General features: G+C 39.6%; 1 long non-coding RNA gene across 3 annotated transcripts in view; it reads left to right on the top strand.

Annotated features, from left to right (window-relative positions):
- The window catches only part of LOC133273827 (uncharacterized), a 157,211-nt gene that overhangs the window by 16,696 nt on the left and 122,711 nt on the right, over positions 1 to 17,804 (top strand). The gene's annotated exons all lie outside the window — the stretch shown is intronic.

Below are 17,804 nucleotides of genomic sequence, written 5' to 3'. Positions count from 1 at the left end.
ACTTCAGCTAGTATTTCATCATGAAAACCAGTCTGAACAATACTTAGATAACTTCGCGTAATGGAAGCTCTTTCATAATCTTGACCCATATACCGTTTTGTCAGCTACAAGGTCAGATAGAATGTAAAAAATAAGCTTTATTTGAACTTCTGTTACCATGATTTCATATTTGTAAGCATGCTCTTTAATAAAAAAAGCACTGCTATTGTTCGGTGGTTTTAAAAAAAAACAATTCTCATAGATGTCTCGAAGTTTGATCAGTTGTAATAGAAGAGAAAATATTATCTCTTTAGGAAATGTCTTCTAAACCATTACAGCTGCACACAAAAGGAGTTCATTTCAAATTGATTAATGTTTTCTAAGTATCTGGAATTGCTTGGTCCAGTCACTTTGTTGCTTTCTCATCTCTCTGAAAAATCAAATGAAGCATCTCTGAAGATTCCTGATTGATGCTGTCAGCTTTGTACTGATATTACAGTGCATTTCAGGAAATGGTCAAAGTGGGGCAATAATTTTCAATCTCTTTTAAAGTATGCTGCAGTGAAGTTTTTCTATCAGATTATACAAAGCCCATTTCCCAAAGAACTGTGCATTTCTGTGTGTTATGCACTTGTGGGGGGCAGCTTTTACATATGGATCTTCATAAATATGCAGGAGAGAATGATGTATTGGTGATACTGCCTGCTTCTGTCGTACTATGTCAAAATGCATTCCCCCCCCCCCCCCCCCATAACCCATACGGCCTGTTTCCCTTGCATACAAGCTCTGATGAATTTATTTTCTTGGAAGCCATGTGTAACTTGGTTTCATTCCATAATGTATATACAGATTTTCCAGATCTTACCACAGAGTGCTTCAGGACCAAATCCGGTGATTCATTGGTAAGAAGGTTAAAGTACAGGAAACTGTAACAAAGAAGATTATTTTCCTTCTAGAAAGGAAACTCGGACAAGATAGTATCATTAATTCCTATATTTGTTTTTCTCAGCTTGCCAGGAAAGCAGCCTGAAGTTACCAAAACCTGAAGTTACCAAACCTAACCTATGGTAACTTTAAGTTACCAAATCTGTGGAGTCATGTGTGGATATGATTTGGCCAAAAAAATACACTTACGCTGCATGAAACTGCATAAAAATCTTACCGCTGATTTGGTTCCCTTATGAAAGCATTCAGTGAACAAATAACTGTTAGTCAACAGCACAAAAATCCAGCAAGAGGAGCATAGCCTTGTGTATCTCTAGGCTGTACATGAAGCTCTGCAGGAGATCTTGGGCTGTAATAGAGTTGGAAATAGGGAAGAACAGTAAAATTCGCTCCGGAACCCCCTCCAGTCTCTAGCAGAATGGCTGGCTGCTGGCCATGCTGTCACTGGCTGCTGGCCAGTGCTAGTACTCTGTGACCCCTTCTCTCACAGCTCACAGGTCATGAAGGATGACCTGATGGTGCTTCAAGCAGCATTAATTAATCACATTTTAAATGTCGAATCTCTCCCACAGTGATGTGGGAATGTCCATGGCTCTGAGGAGAAGCAACCAGAGAAGAAACCTTCTCTTAAATGTAGATGTCATGTAGGTGAATAGAAGGTACCTTTTTCCTCCTATCAGTCACATAAACAGCATCATTGCTGTCTTTTCTTGCAGAAGTAGGAATAAAGAAATTCTGAAAAATGGAACGCTGGGCACCTAAAAGGTATATAAAAAGTATGGTGCTATCTTTTGAGAGCAAACCATCACTTTCGAAAATCTTGGAGTGGAGCTCAAACACAGTGAAATGCATCTCAGGATTATAGTGATGTAGATTGTGAAAAGTCATTAAATAAGGTCCCCTGATGGTAATGGTTTACTGAAATCATTTATTTTGAGTAGCTGGACCAGTACCACAACTGAATATTCTTTTGCAGTATAAGATTGCTGTATTGTGTTCCATTCAGTCTCTTATTTGCTTTCTTATTGCTGCAGTGAAATAGGCAAAGCAGTTGCATAATCAAATCTTTATTGTATTGGTGTAATTGACATGTTTTCTTTATTGCTTCAGAACCATCAGAAATTGTTATGAAATTGTTAGAAAACACTTAGGTTCATGCTGGATGGATGATTGAAACTGCTGACTTAGTTTTTGTGTGGTATTTTGGGGTTTGTGTGATAAGGAAGTATCCAAAGACACTCCAGTTTTGTCTGTTACACAGCTAAGTAAATTTTCCTGTTTTTAAACTTCAGTATATGCAGTCTTATTCTTTTTTGCTGGGGTGATTTTGTGCCACAAAAGCTATCAGTAGAGCAGTATCCTGGGCACCTTCCTTCCTATGAGCATTTCTAGCACAGGATTAGCATTACTTGTATGAGCAGTGTCACTGTTTTCAACTTGACTACATTTACAGAGATGTACTCTATAAACTTGTCCCTGTGAAGCCTACTATATCTCCAGTTACGTAAAGGAAAATTCTTTTGCTGAATTTTGCTTAAGCTCCACCATGCTGTTTGAAAACTTACTTTCAAAAAGAAAGGCATAATCAAATAAAGCATTTATTTATTCATTTAGAAATAGGGGAATGGTGGTGCTTTTTCTAGTAAGGCACTAAGAGCTGTGCTCTTAGACTATCCTCTCCTGAGGCTTGATTGTCAAGAGTTATTCCACTGTCTTGTGCTAGTTACAGATCAGTTTGTGGCTCTGTGTGTTTTCTGTAGTATGGCGCCCCACAACTGCCTCATCTCAAGTAGTCCACTCCTGTTCTGTGTGTGTGGCTGGCTGTTTTAAACAAGGTAATAGTAAAGAATTTCTTCCTAATGTAAAGTACATCTAAAGTACATCTTCCAGACTTCTTGAGTAGATGAAATACTTCCCTTAAAATATAACAGTTGCTCCCTGTAGAGTCAGCAGTCTTTGCCACCTCCTTGTCCTTCTTGAAATGTCCTGTGCTTCTGGCCCTTTAACGTGATGTGAGGAGTTTCTGCACTTGGGCAGCAAGGAGACAGGTTATGGCAGGGGCTAGTCAGTGTTACGAGAAACTTGTGATGAGCCATACAGCCTGCAGAATTCTGGAAAGCAGAAAGGGGAGACACTGACAGACAGTTTTCTCAAAGCCGTCTCATTAGCCTGTGAACCAGGGTTAAGAGATAAGAGAATTTCTGATCATAGACTGGAAACTGCTTTTTGTGTTTATTGGAAGCTTGTTTTTTAAAGGTTATAGGGTGCACTTTTGAGGAGTCTGGTAGCTAAGCTGTACTAACCTGCCCTGTCTTGATTTTTTTGTCATTACTGCCTGCAGACTGTGAACCAAATCCCAAATGGTAGTTCCATAAGACAGTAACCGGGAATATCTGAAGATAACGATAATTTATAGTAAGTTTTGATTGTGGAATCCTTGCATATGTAATCCTCTGACATCGAATTGTTTTCACCCCAAGTAGTGCAACTAGAAGTGGATATAGGAGCCCATCTTTCCCAAAAGCTTTTCTGTCATGACTGCCCTAAGATGAAACACAGAGTTCGTAGGGACGTAGCTTTTGGGTAACAGTTATACCTTCCCGATTGAAAGTGTGTTCTAGAACTAATTATTTCATCATTTTTATAAGGATAGGGATATATATTTTTTCAAGTTCCTTAAATAACTGGAAACGGCTTTTGTTCTGGAAAAGAGGAAGTGTGTGGGTATGCAGGGGTGGGAGAGAGAGGGAAGGGTGCAAAATAATTCCTACCATAGCACAGACTATGCAGGAACAGAGCTATCAGCAAAGTGGAAAACAGAAATCAGCTTTGTTTCTAAGTAAAACAACTCCCAGGAGGAAGCAGAAGTCCATATGTAATACCATAACTGCTGATGGGCTGTTCAGCTTTGCTTCCCACAGCACAATGAAAGTTCAGTGTATTTTGTTTCTTAAAGTGGCACCCATGAAATGATGAGATTTCTCTTATATAAAATTTTATACAGGGTATCTACTGTTATAATGAGCTACCTGCTGCAATGTGTATTTTCCTGTGGTTTTCATTTGCAGAAGGGGAGGTGACAGCAAAAGGAATCTCCTACAAAATGAAGGGGTATTGTAGCAGTATCTGAACCAGATCCTGTTCCCCAACAGGGTCAACTAAGGCAGAGAATTATCACTATTGAAGAGTTTACAGATTCTGTTGGCAGGTTTTAGTGTTTAACTAACCTTACCTCAGTGCATAGCTGCGTCTATCTAACCCATGCTTATAGACCCACCTATCTATAGTTGTGGTTTTTGCTGGTTATCCAGGTTCTACATACTTAGAAAGTGTACAACTCTTTGAACTCTGGGTCCCTTACTTCAGCCAGTTAAAATGTGCTGATGCACTCATCTTGCCTCCATTGAAGAGGCAGGAATAAATGTTCTGTTCCTGCAGAACCTGGTGACTGCACATGGTGTTGAAACTGCTTCTGACTTTGTCCACCAAAGAAACGTGAGCAGAAAGGTGGAGGTGCTGGTCCCCAGGAGCCACATGGTCAGGGAATCATAGAATCATAGAATCGTTAGGGTTGGAAAGGACCTTAAGATCATCTAGTTCCAACCCCCTGCCGTGGGCAGGGACACCCTAAGCTAAATCATATCACTCAAGGCCTCATCCAGCCTGGACTTGAACACTGCCAGAGATGGAGCATTCACAACCTCCCTGGGCAACCCATTCCAGTGCCTCACCACCCTAACAGGAAAGAATTTCCTTCTTATATCCAACCTAAACTTCCCCTGTTTAAGTTTTAACCCGTTACTCCTTGTCCTGTTACCACAGTCTCTAATGAAGAGTCCCTCCCCAGCATCCCTACAGGCCCCCTTCAGATACTGGAAGGCTGCTATGAGGTCTCCACGCAGCCTTCTCTTCTCCAGGCTGAACAGCCCCAACTTCCTCAGCCTATCTTCATTCGGGAGGTGCTCCAGTCCCCTGATCATCCTCGTGGCCCTTCTCTGGACTTGTTCCAACAGTTCCATTTCCTTTTTATGTTGAGGACACCAGAACTGCACACAATACTCCACGTGAGGTCTCACAAGAGCAGAGTAGAGGGGCAGGATCAGCCAAGCTTTAACTAATATGAAGCTTTTGCCCCAATAAATATCCCAAATATAATACCCCAAATTAAAATAGTTGCATTGGTAATATTAAAGGTTATAGTTATGCTCCTGCTGTCACTTGTAACAAGTAAGAAAACTGGGGTCACATCATGTTCTCTGTTGTGTGTGTGCCAGCAGAAGTTTTGTGTACATGAAGTTACACTGGCAGAATTGTTGCTGCTGTAACCTGTTCTCTGGATTTTGGCTTCATTGTATTGGTATAATGTACATCACTGTCACTTTCACAATCAGAAAACTTTTGGGGGAATCCTGGTATGAGAACTCTTACGGTATGGCTATAGAAAGAACAAATGGCAAGCACATTTCTGTATGAGATACTAATACTTATTTACCTGTATTGTTACAACTTCATAGTGAATTTTTGGGTCCTTGGATACAGAGTAATGGAGAAATTTAAAATCAGCACAGAATATGAGGGATTTTTCTCTTACAGGTCTCATTAGGAGGCTTCTTCCACGTTTGCTGCTGTCAGGTTCGCTTGCAGCAATGTAAAACTGTTGGCTGGGTGCCCCCTAGCTGAAACGATTTGCAGAACATGACTAAGACAAAAGTTTCCAGGGGGTTCCAATACACAGCTGGGGGGAATCCCACTTCCAGGATTCCCTGTTTGACGGTTTCAACTCAGCTAAGCAGTTACTCTAAGGATGGATACCTTTGGGTATCTGTATGTCTACGGATATGTGTTCATATACTGATCTTTTTAGAAAAGTACCTTGCATTAAGGAAGCAATCTCAATTTTCTGTTCCTTTTAATTAGGTTGGTACAGCATTTGAAAGTATGAGGCTATATGTATAAGCTTGACAACTCATCTGAAGACTAGATTACAAATCGTAAATGCTTTCAGAGACAAATTAAGTGATCCTACAAGTGCAAGTATCATTTTGCTCTGTGCTGTCTCTGGCATCATGCATTGCACAGGCACTTCTCAAAGCAAGAGAACTCTGCCTTTTCCATTAGTAGAACAGACTAATCTACGAATAAGCCAGTAGCATTGGTTTTATCTTCATCAAACTGGCCATTTCACTACTGGGAAAGAAAAGAAGGAAAATCTCTTTCTATGTAGTTAAGACTTTGTTCTGTTATACACACAATGGTATAGATTCTGCCCTTTCCTTGATCAGATGGCTCAGTGTAGATCTGTGCACAGGAATTTCTTGGAATCTCCTAACCCTGTATGCATCCAGAAAAAGATGTCACTGTATTCATAGAATCATAGAATAGTTAGGGTTGGAAAGGACCTCAAGATCATCTAGTTCCAACCCCCTGCCATGGGCAGGGACACCTCACACTAAACCATGTCACCCAAGGCTCTGTCCAGCCTGGCCTTGAACACCGCCAGGGATGGAGCATTCACAACCGCCCTGGGCAACCCATTCCAGTGCCTCACCACCCTTATAGTAAAGAACTTCTTCCTTATATCCAATCTAAACTTCCCCTGTTTAAGTTTTAACCCATTACCCCTTGTCCTATCACTACAGTCCCTAATGAAGAGTACCTCCCCAGCATCCCTATAGGCCCCCTTCAGATACTGGAAGGCTGCTATGAGGTCTCCGCGCAGCCTTCTCTTCTCCAGGCTGAACAGCCCCAACTTTTTCAGCCTGTCTTCATACGGGAGATGCTCCAGTCTCCTGGTCATCCCTCGTGGCCTCCTCTGGACTTGTTCCAACAGTTCCATGTCCTTTTTATGTTGAGGACACCAGAACTGCACACAATACTCCAGGTGAGGTCTCACAAGAGCAGAGTAGAGGGGCAGGATCACCTCCTTCAACCTGCTGGTCATGCTCCTTTTGATGGAGCCCAGGATACGGTTGGCTTTCTGGGCTGCAAGTGCAAAACTTGTGAATGGTTCCTCTAGCACATATTCTTTCTCTGTCCATAAGCCTCATTTTAATTTCATGTTAGAATAAAATATATGGTTAGTTTAAAAACCACAACGCTATACAAAGGTAAGTATATCAAGTGATTTCTACTTAGTTTTGGACAGGCTCTACTGTTTCTACTACCACTGGAAAAGTGACACTTAGAAAGCAGGTCAAAGGATCATTAAAAGGGCCATACAGACCTTACTTTGGCAATGCTGACATCACTGCTTACATATTACAGAACAGGCTGTATTATTAATGCACTTAGCTTAACAGTTGCAGAACTCAAGCTATTTAAGATTAGAAACTGTCTTTCCTGACATTATCAAATGAGTTTTTGTTGGTTTAGTGCCTTCTGTGGATGTGAGAGTGCATGAAAAGGTGGAATGCCATCACAAAGTGTCCATATGTTATAACCTTATATTTTCCCAGGCAGAATTCCCATTGCTGAGCAATTGATGATACACTACATAAAATGCTGTCTTCATGTTTCTAACAAGCATAACAAAAGTATGTTCAGTATGCCTCGAATGCTGAGCAACAGCAGCTGTGAGAGAAAACAACTTGACAAATGTTCAGCACTTCCATCCCCTTCCAATTAGTGTTGAATAAAGACCGGTCTCCCTTGTATTTCAAAAAACAAAAATAAGCTTTTAAGCATCTTGTAATACAACATTACCTTGGCATTCTGTAAAACAGTAAAAAACGAGCAGGAGCCCTGTGTTTTCCTTTGTGGGTCAATGTTATGATCAGATTGCTCTCTGTAAAATGACAGCAATGGATAAAACTCTGCCTGAGATCTCTTTTAATCATGGCAACAACTGCAGTCAGCAGGCTGGTTCAGAGGTTGGTGGGCTATGTTTTAAGGCCTATGGTCTTTTTTTGTATCTTTAGAGGAACCCAGACAGAGGGTACACATTCTAGAGTACCTGAAAGTGCAGGATAGTACTTAATTACTTTTGTACAGTTCTTCATGAAATGGGATCAGAATATGGTCTGTTGCTAAGACTACAATGACAAGGTACAACAGTCATCCTAAAATTTTCCTCTACTTTCTCACAGGAATCTTTCTGAATTAATTATTCTTTATTCTAGTTTGAAAAAGGAGAAAATGACATTTCTCTCTCCTCTCTATCCATTACTTTCAATGACTGTGAATCAAACTGAAAATTAGACTGCTGAGTAGTAAAGAGTTATTAGTACACTTACCAGGTCTCTCACTTTTTGCTTCATACTTCAAGGCAGTCATCTAAAGCATGCTGCAAATGAAAGTCCCCAACAGCTACAATAGTTTTTGTACTGTTTGCATAAACGAAGAAGTGATGGCTGAAGGTAAAGTATTTTCAGCTAAAACACTGGAGAAGATAATTATCTTGAAAAATCAAGGAAAATTTTAGTTAGCCATTATCTTACCCCTGTTAGTCTCATAAGTCTTGGATATGCCAAACTGCAATGATTATTATCAGACCAGAAAGAATTACCTAACTACACTAAAATGAATCAAAGATGACACAAACTGTGAATTACTAGAGTAACGTTTCTGAACAATTATTAACTAATATCACTAACACCTACTCCTTAGTTATTGTGTCCCAAATTTGATAAAATTGCTCTTTTTGAGTCAGAGTAGCAATCCATAATAAAGAAACAGAGGAAATTAAAGTTTGAGCTGTATTAGTTTACCATGTGTTGCAACCTTTTAAAATCATTCTGCCATATTACTTTCCTGTTTTCCTAAATAGATAATTATAATCATGAATTCTCAATGAAAGAAATGGATTCTGTACTTAGATATCTAAAGTTGTACCAGAGCTTGAGCTCTGAATCAGCACTGAATCAGGTTTTTGGCTTATCCCTGCAATTGGCACATTTACAACAGAGACCTGCATTTGGATCCCAGTTCTTCAAGCAATCTAGTTCTAGACCTTGCTGTAACAAAATATCAGGATGATGTCCTTCTATTACAGGAACTAGAGGATGCTGCTATTGCAAACAGATGGGTTATTTGATACTCATTAGTGCCTCAACCACGACATTTTGTTGCTGTTAGAGTGTAATCTGTCAGGAAGAACTATTTGTTGCCTGTCCAGCACTGTAGTAATTCATCCTCTATAAATCCTCATTAGAATGGAAAATTACAGCTGGGAAATTTACAGGATCCTGTCAGGTTCTTCTCTCCTATCTGTAGGAATGACTTCAATTTCAAGAAGCAGAATCACCCTTTTCCTTTTTTCTGTTTTCAAAATAGATGTTCCATGGTTATAGGTGAAGGGCATGGGCATTGGAAGAAAAGCATCCATCCCGTGGCAGGTGACTTACTCATTGCATTTCCAACCATGGTGGAAGGTTTTTGCTTTATACAGCCATGCTTAATGCTGTGTTGGTTGCTGATTTTAAAGACTATGTTTTCTAAGCTCTATACTTTACTTTCTTGCTTTACTTTGCACACATGTCTAACATATGAATATACTTGACCTCAGGATCTAAATAGGTTAATTAATGTTCACTAACAACTCAGAGTCATGTTGATAAAAGTACACTTTGTTCATCTGTGCCTTTTTTCTTTTGTTTTAAATACTTATGTGGCTGATATAGGAGAAAGAATCACAGCCAAGATTAGTTACTGTTAGAAGTGTTGGCATGTGATTTTATGAAAGGGCACAGGGGTTAGGGTATTACTTTCCTTCTGTGGAAGGGAAAAGGGAAAGAAAGGTCAGTAGAATGAGAAAAACTTGAAAAACTGAAGTCCAAACTCATGGGGTTTTCATGTTGTGTTCCTGCAGGGAAAATTGGCCCTGATTTTTAACCACTGACATGTTAGACCATAAATCCAGAGCTATTAAAATACAGTGCAAATCTGACTCAGCTCTGCAAATGTGAATAGCAGTTGCATGGTGGTAGAAGCAAGGTTAAATGTTAACTGTAGTCCTCCATGCTAGAGGATGTCTGGCCTCTAAGGGAACCACTTGTGAAGTGTCAAGTGTGGGCTGAAGAAGAAAGGATGTGCAGAGAGAATTGGTGCCTCACAGAACACAGTTAAGTGAGAGGTTTGTGTGTGTAAGGTGGCTGATGTCTGATTTTCCTGTAACCAAGCACAGTGGTTACCACAGAATTGTGTTTTCGTGATGCATCTCTTGGCTCTCCCTCTCTGTAGTGGTCTGTTACTTCTGATGGGAAATACAGATCACACAAAGAAGTTTCTGTAGTTGTGAAGAAAGTTCCTTTGCTTTACCATGTCTGTGAATGGCTGATAACATGCCAGTGTTAGGCCAGACCTATGCAGGCCACACTGAATCTCTGTGTGCACCATCGCTGAAGCTGATGGATGTGGTCCTTTTCACTTGCAGAAGTCTGGAACTCAGCTGCTCCTGGCTGCCATTCTGCTCCTTTCACAGAAGTTACCACCCCTGAGGCAAAGCTGACAGAACAAGATACATGAGTTTGTACTTTTCAACCTGATGGATTAATGCAAACTCATCTTCATTGTTCATTTAGATTAAGATGTCAGGTTTGGAGTGAGTAGAGAGAGTTGTTGATTTTTACCTTTCTGCTGTCCATGCTTAAGGGGATAAACTTTTGCAGAGGTAGCTAAGTGTTAAAGGCAGCAACATTGATTTGCCAAGTCTCCTGTATTCAAGCTGTAGGTTTGAATTTTGCTCTTTCGCTCTTAATGGATCTTCTACACATCTTCGCAAAATTGAGAAGAGCAAATAATACTTTTACAATATTCTTAAGGAACAGTTTTTTAGGGAACTCCTGGCTCTTAATGATTACTGGGATACCTGACCTGGCCTTGGGTTTATATTTTAAACTGTTTGAAATTTGTCTGTCATTGCCACTTGAAGTGATCGTCAGATAATCATATCTTGTATATTTAGCAACTCTAGGTTTTTGAAAGCTGCTTGAGATTTAACCTTGTGCAAATACTTTTTAAATTACTCATAACAATTTCACAAATCTAACCTAATTGTACTAAAATCTATTCAACTCACCTCATTTGACATTAGTCCAGTCAAGTAATGCATGAAGTTTTATCTGTTGTTACCTGTTACTGACTGTCATTCCTATAAGAAGAAAACTTCCAAAAGAGAATGGCCCTAACCAGAAATTATCAACCAGTGTACCACACTTGCAGGATGGAGCAGGATTTATCTTGGCCAGCAAATTGCCCTGGGTCTCTTCTGAGTGAAAATAAGCCATGCTCTGGAGGGAGAAGGGGAAACAAATCTATGCTGTGCTTGTAGGAGGCACCATTTAATCAGCCAGACCAGTTAATAACTCTTGCTGCCTTTTTTTATTTGTCAAGGGCTCAATATTTTTTCAATATGAGGTCTGCTTCAGTGTGCTTTAAATGGCAGCTTATAATTAATGGTACTTGAGGGTGTCTCTTCTTTCAAAAATTCATACAACAGCCTTGGTTACAATTTATACATGATTTTAAAGTATAATTAACATTCAGCTTTACAAGATATATGCAAACAGATATGCAAATTTGGAAATAAATATGCAAACATATAAAATGTTGTTGAATTAAGTAGTCCTTAACATTTTTAATGAAATCAATATTTTATTCATATTTTGCACACAATTTTGAGTACTGAGTGATTTGGTAGTTCTCAGACTTTCGTGGACTGTGTCTGCAGACTGATTCTCTTATGGCATATCTTGTTGCCCAGTATCCTGAGCCTTGTGCTTTCCTTATGAAAAACAGGAGCTAATCCAAACCTTTTAGATTATTGGGATTTGTTTTCGATTGTGCTATGTGGATATTTGACATAGTGAACTTAGCATGTTAGTGGCACGGTTGAGGATAATGTGGTAAAGCCTTTCGTATCACATTTAAGATCTGTCTAGCCCAGTATCCTATTTCTAACAGTACCTATAAACCCCATTAACAAAACCCCACCTAGAGAAAAAGCTGAAAATATAAATCAGATATATCACCTATATATTTCTCTAGCCTACAGCCACTTGTGAGTTGAGAAATGTTTATGGTGGTATCTATGCAGTTAGTTAACTTCCATGGAATATTTTTTTAATATATATACATATATATAAAAATAAATGTATGTATAAATATGTATATATATGCATATATATTTCTGTCCCTGTTGATATTGGTGTCTCACCAGCTTACCAGTGTCTTTCTAGTGATAGAGATCCCAAACCATAGATGTGGTCTAACAAGTGATGAGTCTCTACTCCCTTTTCTCAGCCTGCTGATTATGCTGTTAATCCAGTCCAGGATGATGTAGGCTTTCTTCAGTGCCAGACACACTGCTAGCTCACTGCTGCAGGCAGGAGCACTGCCTCCCCCTGCCTCAGCCCCAGGGAGAAGACCATAGCAATCCCTGCAGCCCCAGACCTGGAGAGCTGAATCCTCCCTCAGGAGCTTCTCTGAGTAAAGACCTCTGATACACTAGGGGTGGTTGCTCCAATTGGTGCTGTTGTCCATGTGGAAGCCAGCTCATTCCTTCCCACTATGTGATAATGATGGCTTTCTGAATATTCTGTCTTCCCCTGTCCTCACCACTACCACCAGACAAGTGGCTCAGTGGCCTCATATTTTCTGTCTCTGCATGCAGGAGGCTGTTTTCAGTGCTACACAGCCTTCACTTGTATGCTGTTACCAGTAAATTTGCTGTATTTGCTGTTCTTGGATACTTGCTATTCCTCAGCTTTGGCTGGCTACAAACTTGATCCCTACCAAGGAAATGTTATCTCAAAAGGACACGTAGTTAAGATACCCGGACAGTCAAGGTATAAAGATGTAGAGAGTTTTGTATTTAACTGATAAGAGAGAAAATCCTCAGGGATCCTGAGAAAAAATCAAGATTCTGGCTGTAGTTGATGGTAAGTAACTAAGTGTTACTACTGGGAGACCGATACTTACTTCACTGCTTAAACAGATATATATGTTGTGATAATGTAGCAGTAGATTGAACAAGGGGGCAAAAAATACTGGTACTTCAAAGTACAGCCTGTATAGTGTAAAGGCACAGGGAACAATCAAAGGGTTTGGTGTTAGAAAGGCCAAAGGCTGAAGCAGCAGGCAGTGTGCAGAGGCAGGTTTCTATTCTGTCTTCATTGCCATCCAAAGCATGCACGTTTTAGAACGACTGCAACAATGTCGCAGAATTTTGTTGAAGCTAGCAGTTTCTTCAGGCACTCAGCTAGCAAAGCCTTCTGCATCTAGATTCTGATGTTAGGCAGGATGGTTTGGGTAAGCATTGACTTAAAACGGGAAGGATTTGAATACCTGAGCATACAAATGATGAGTGTGGCAAAGAAAACTGCATTCAAGTCACAATGTACCACAGAAGGCAGGAGGCGTACCTTATTCCACTTCCAGTCTCAGAACCTGAGCCAACCTGAAGCTTTACAGCACTTGAAGTACTATGGATCCCACAAGATGACTATCAGCTAAAGAGTAAATGTGGTTTCCTATCCTTGGTTTGCAAGGTTACTAATCAAGATTGCATGTCTGGGCTTTAAGTCATTTAGGGTTACTACATACACTTTTCACATACATAAAAGAGCCATGCTGAAATCTATGCTTTGATTTGCTCATTTTAGTAAAGTTTGGAGGATTGGTCCCTTACATTGTTTTTAAATATACCCTAGAATATCTTTCATTTAGTTTACACTGATGCACAAGTAATCAAAATCATAATTATATCTCTAAAGAAACATCACTTAAAAATAGACATATGAATGCTGTTTTGATCATTGCAAACTGCTATTTGTGGTGCACTGGTTTGGATATGAGATGTAGAAAAAATGTATCTGCCATTGCAGGTGTGTACTTAGAATGCGGTTTCAGGGCAAGTAGTGCTGTAGTGTATTTTTGAGATAGATTTCTTTATTTCTTACCACAGGTATAGTGAGTGAAAACCATACAGCTGCTTCTTTCTACATCTGTGGTACTTTCAATATTCTTAGCATATAATTGACTGAAACAAGTAAGACCTGAGCAAAACAGGGTTCAGCAACACCCTCTGCCTTCACACCAAATAACCATGTCTTTTAGAGACTATATGTGCACAGTTGCTCAGTTCCATATGCTTTTTATTCTTCCAGCATATTTCAGGGCTGGTTTTTGCAGCATTTTGTTTCTGTGGGCTGGATTTCATTTCAGCTGATTGCCCAATCTCTTCTTCATTCTATTGTAATTGGGTTTTGGATTGTCTCAAATTCTCCAATGGATTTATAACAATCTGAAAATTAACAATGGCCCCTTAATTGCATGGGACTATGTGATTCACAGAGTCCTGACTTGACTGGTATTTCTCTTCCCCTCGCTTCCAGCCAGGCAGTCCCTTGTGCTTTTTAAACCACTGCAGAGCCAGTAAATGTGCATACATTGAAAGTTTTTCTTCCTGGCACTCTGTCACTTAGAAAGCAAGCTGAGGCTTTTCCATAGGCCGATGTATTGGCAGTAACTTATAAACCCCCCAAAATATGGAATCATGATTTTTGATTATGCTATAAATTGGGGTTATTTCCTTCAGGCAGGCGGAAGGACCTGCCAGCTGGACTTTATATTTTGGCTGTTAGAAAGCTTTAGCAGCCAAAATAATAATTAGCTCACTCATATTGAAATATGTTCTCCCTAGCTGTGTTGTTTTTTTTTTTTGCCAGAGCCTGATACGATTCCTGAAAGATGTAGTTCCCCTCAGCACAGGAAATATGCATATTGCTGGCATTAACCAACACCTGTGCAGTGGTGGTTGCAGTGCTTGCACAAGGAGGCAGTACATCTGCTCCCTGGCTGGGTGTGGGTATGTGTCTGTTCTGTTTTGCAGGGACTGGTGTGGAGGGCATTGACTGGCTCTTTGGCTGCTCAATACACTAACTGCAGGATCTACACAATGGGCAGCTGGGGATGAATTGCTCAGAATTGCAGGAAATGCTTCTAAATACCAAATTTGAAGGAAGGCAGGGCTAGTTTATCAACAACAAACTACCAGTGCAAGGAAGTTGCTTATATTTCAGCAGCACCTAATTTTACGTGTTAAGTGGTGCTTAAGAGATCTGGTTGATTGGTGACTATTGCACGCTGTAATTAAATGGTAGTACTGAAGGACTGGGAGGTACAGCCGAAAGAAACTTTAGCAAGAGACTTGGACAGGAAGCATGGACTACAGCACAGGATGCAGAAACCTGCCAGATATCCTGAGTGCTTATTTGGGCAGCTAAAATCTCACTAGAATGATAGAGTGGGCCAGTAAAGCTAGTCAGGGAGTGTTTGCACTCATACCCCTCTGTCACTGTTTGGATTTTGGCATAGATGTGCCTGCTGTGAGAACTGGTCCATGCCTTCTGTAGCTCTGAGAATGGGAATGAAGGTTGTTGAGGCAGTGAATCAGGAGGTGACCCCTTCAGCTTTCATAAGAAGTCAAGACTGCAAACAGGATCCAGATTCTCATGTTTCACAGTTCACTGCCATCCAATGGTTCATTTTAACTTGAGTTGAAAATGTAACTTTCCCCCCCCTTCGCTGTTTGGACTGTGTATTTGCAAGCTGGATGTTTCATCATATTAGAGGTGGTAAAAACCTTTCACTGAATACTCGGGTTCTGTGTTTAGATGATTCCTTTGACTTCTATTTGTTTTTCCTATCTATATTGTGGCTGCTCATCTGTTAATGGAGTGTTTTCTCACCATGAACCCATTTTTGGATTCTATTTTGGATATTTATTTGATCCTTATGACGATTGAACTCTTGAATATTTTGAATCCTTTTTTTCTTTTTCTTTACTTACTACTTTATTCCCAAAGCAGTATAAAACTTTCTTTAGGAACATCATTTAGTTTGGGTGAGAGAATGAGATAAGGTTCTAGAATTAGGATAAAATAAGAGGGAATATTCAGAGTAGAAGATGTTATGGCTATGACTGAGAGCTGTGCACCATTGGCAGCTGTGGATTTAATTAGGTAGCTCTTCCAGATGAAGGGGCCAGGCAAAGGCAGCCTCCCTTGTCGCCTTGGCACCAGCAAGGTTTGTGTTCCCATTACGGCAGGGGGCTCCAGAGCAGCTGAGAGCTTCCCCTGAGCAGCAGCCAGTCACCCCACAGAGCTGAAAGGCATCTTAGAGTACTACATGGATTCATTTCACCTATTATTTCAGTGTAAAACCCTATAATATGTGCGTGAATTGATTAACTCATTATTTATTTATTTGACTCATTAATTGATCAACTCTTCCAGTTTGAATGCCCTAACTGGTTTTGAAACTGATTCTTTGCAGACATAAGAAACACATGGAGAATAACATTCTTGCAACTACAAATCAATTTGGGTATTTTGGTAGACAAAAAAGGAGAAATTCAAAGCTAGAGTAGAAAGATCTAAAAATTAGTGGAGGACTTGCCTTGGAGTTTCAAGCTCTTAATGTTACTCTGTGAGGCTGACGGTAATCCAGCAATTGTTTTTTTTCATGGATATAAGACCCAGTGCAAGTTTCTCTCCTTAAAATGCTCTTTGTTCTTCATCTGTTGAAAGACTAGAAAAAGAAAATGCTTGTAATGCTTGAGTTCAAAACTTACTAATATTAGTAATATTCAAAGGGACAGCTTAATGTAGCTTTGGCTTCTTCAGTAACATATGTCCTGTATCTTAGTTTTGCTTAGAACCTTGAATTCATGCTAATCTTAGTTACAATCTATAACTCTGCTTTCTTCTCATAAGAATAAATTCTCTAAAGAATAAATACTCTAGAGTATGCTACTACCAGATCACACTGAATCACTGAACGGAACAAAATGTTTAGAACTAGAACTCCAGAAAGTAAGCATAAAGTTGTATTGCTTGAAAATTACTGTACTTTTCATGATGAAAATTCAGAAGGATTGTAATACAATTTCTAATGTCTGTAAAAGGTTTTATTTTGATGGACCACTTTCTGTGTTTGAAATCAATGAAATATAAATGATGGGAAGGTAGTAACAAATAGGAACAGGGTAGAAGCTCAAAGCCTTTACTGCTCAAAAAAAGGGAATACTCAGGCTTTCATACTTTGTGTGCTGGAAGTTACTGTACCTGACCTGTAAAATCTTAATTTTCCTGTTACACAGTTAAGTACTTGCAAAGATATTTTCTCTTTCTCTATAAAGCTGGATGTGTATTATAAAAGCTGTTGGTTTCCTCACTTTTTATTGGCTTATGTCTTCATAACTTAGTTAAAGTGGGCTTTTTTGAAAATAGCATTTCATTAAAATACATGATACCCCAGTAATTCTCTTGGTTATTCATAGTTTGATGGGGCTGCATGTTGCCAAAGTAATTCTGATTATGCTTTCAGAAATCTCCAGTAAGCAAAATGCATTGGTAGCAAATATCTGTTTGGGTTTTTTTTTTTTTTAGACTGGCGGGGAAGAAGGAAATACATATGCTTGAAGGCAAGGGAGAAGAGTTTGAATGTGCTTCAGACCTGATTCTAGTACCTTTGTTTAGTATAATAGTAGGGATAAGCACTCTTTTTCTATGTTCCCAGTGATCTGCTACAGAAGAGCAAATGTAAACAAAGACCTGTAATCCCACCAATTGAAGTGTAATGCAGTTATTTGTCCTGTTTGATTCTTACTTCTTGTTTATATGTATGAGAGCCAAGGTGTGGAAAGGAAACAGATGCTTTGTTAAGGCTATTTGATCTGAAGTGAGACTTGCTTTGAAATTAGTTTCCTTTTTTGCAATGTGTCTGCCTTGCTGTCTGCCTAAAGAACCTATAGTCCCAAGGTTACTCTGCCAGCTAAGGATAACTCTACTATAGTAGTTAACAAATATTTTCAATGCATGGACTTATTTCTTGACAATAGACCTCTCTTGATTTCCTGTTGTGGACCAGGGCTCCATGGT

The sequence above is a fragment of the Pezoporus flaviventris genome, unplaced genomic scaffold (genome assembly GCF_033815535.1).
Source record: "Pezoporus flaviventris isolate CSIRO_AGI_PZ_B2104156 unplaced genomic scaffold, CSIRO_AGI_Pfla_v1 ptg000001l, whole genome shotgun sequence".
Lineage (NCBI taxonomy): Eukaryota > Metazoa > Chordata > Aves > Psittaciformes > Psittacidae > Pezoporus > Pezoporus flaviventris.
The sequence above is the reverse complement of the archived record's forward strand: the minus strand, read 5'-3'. Positions and strand labels throughout refer to the sequence as shown.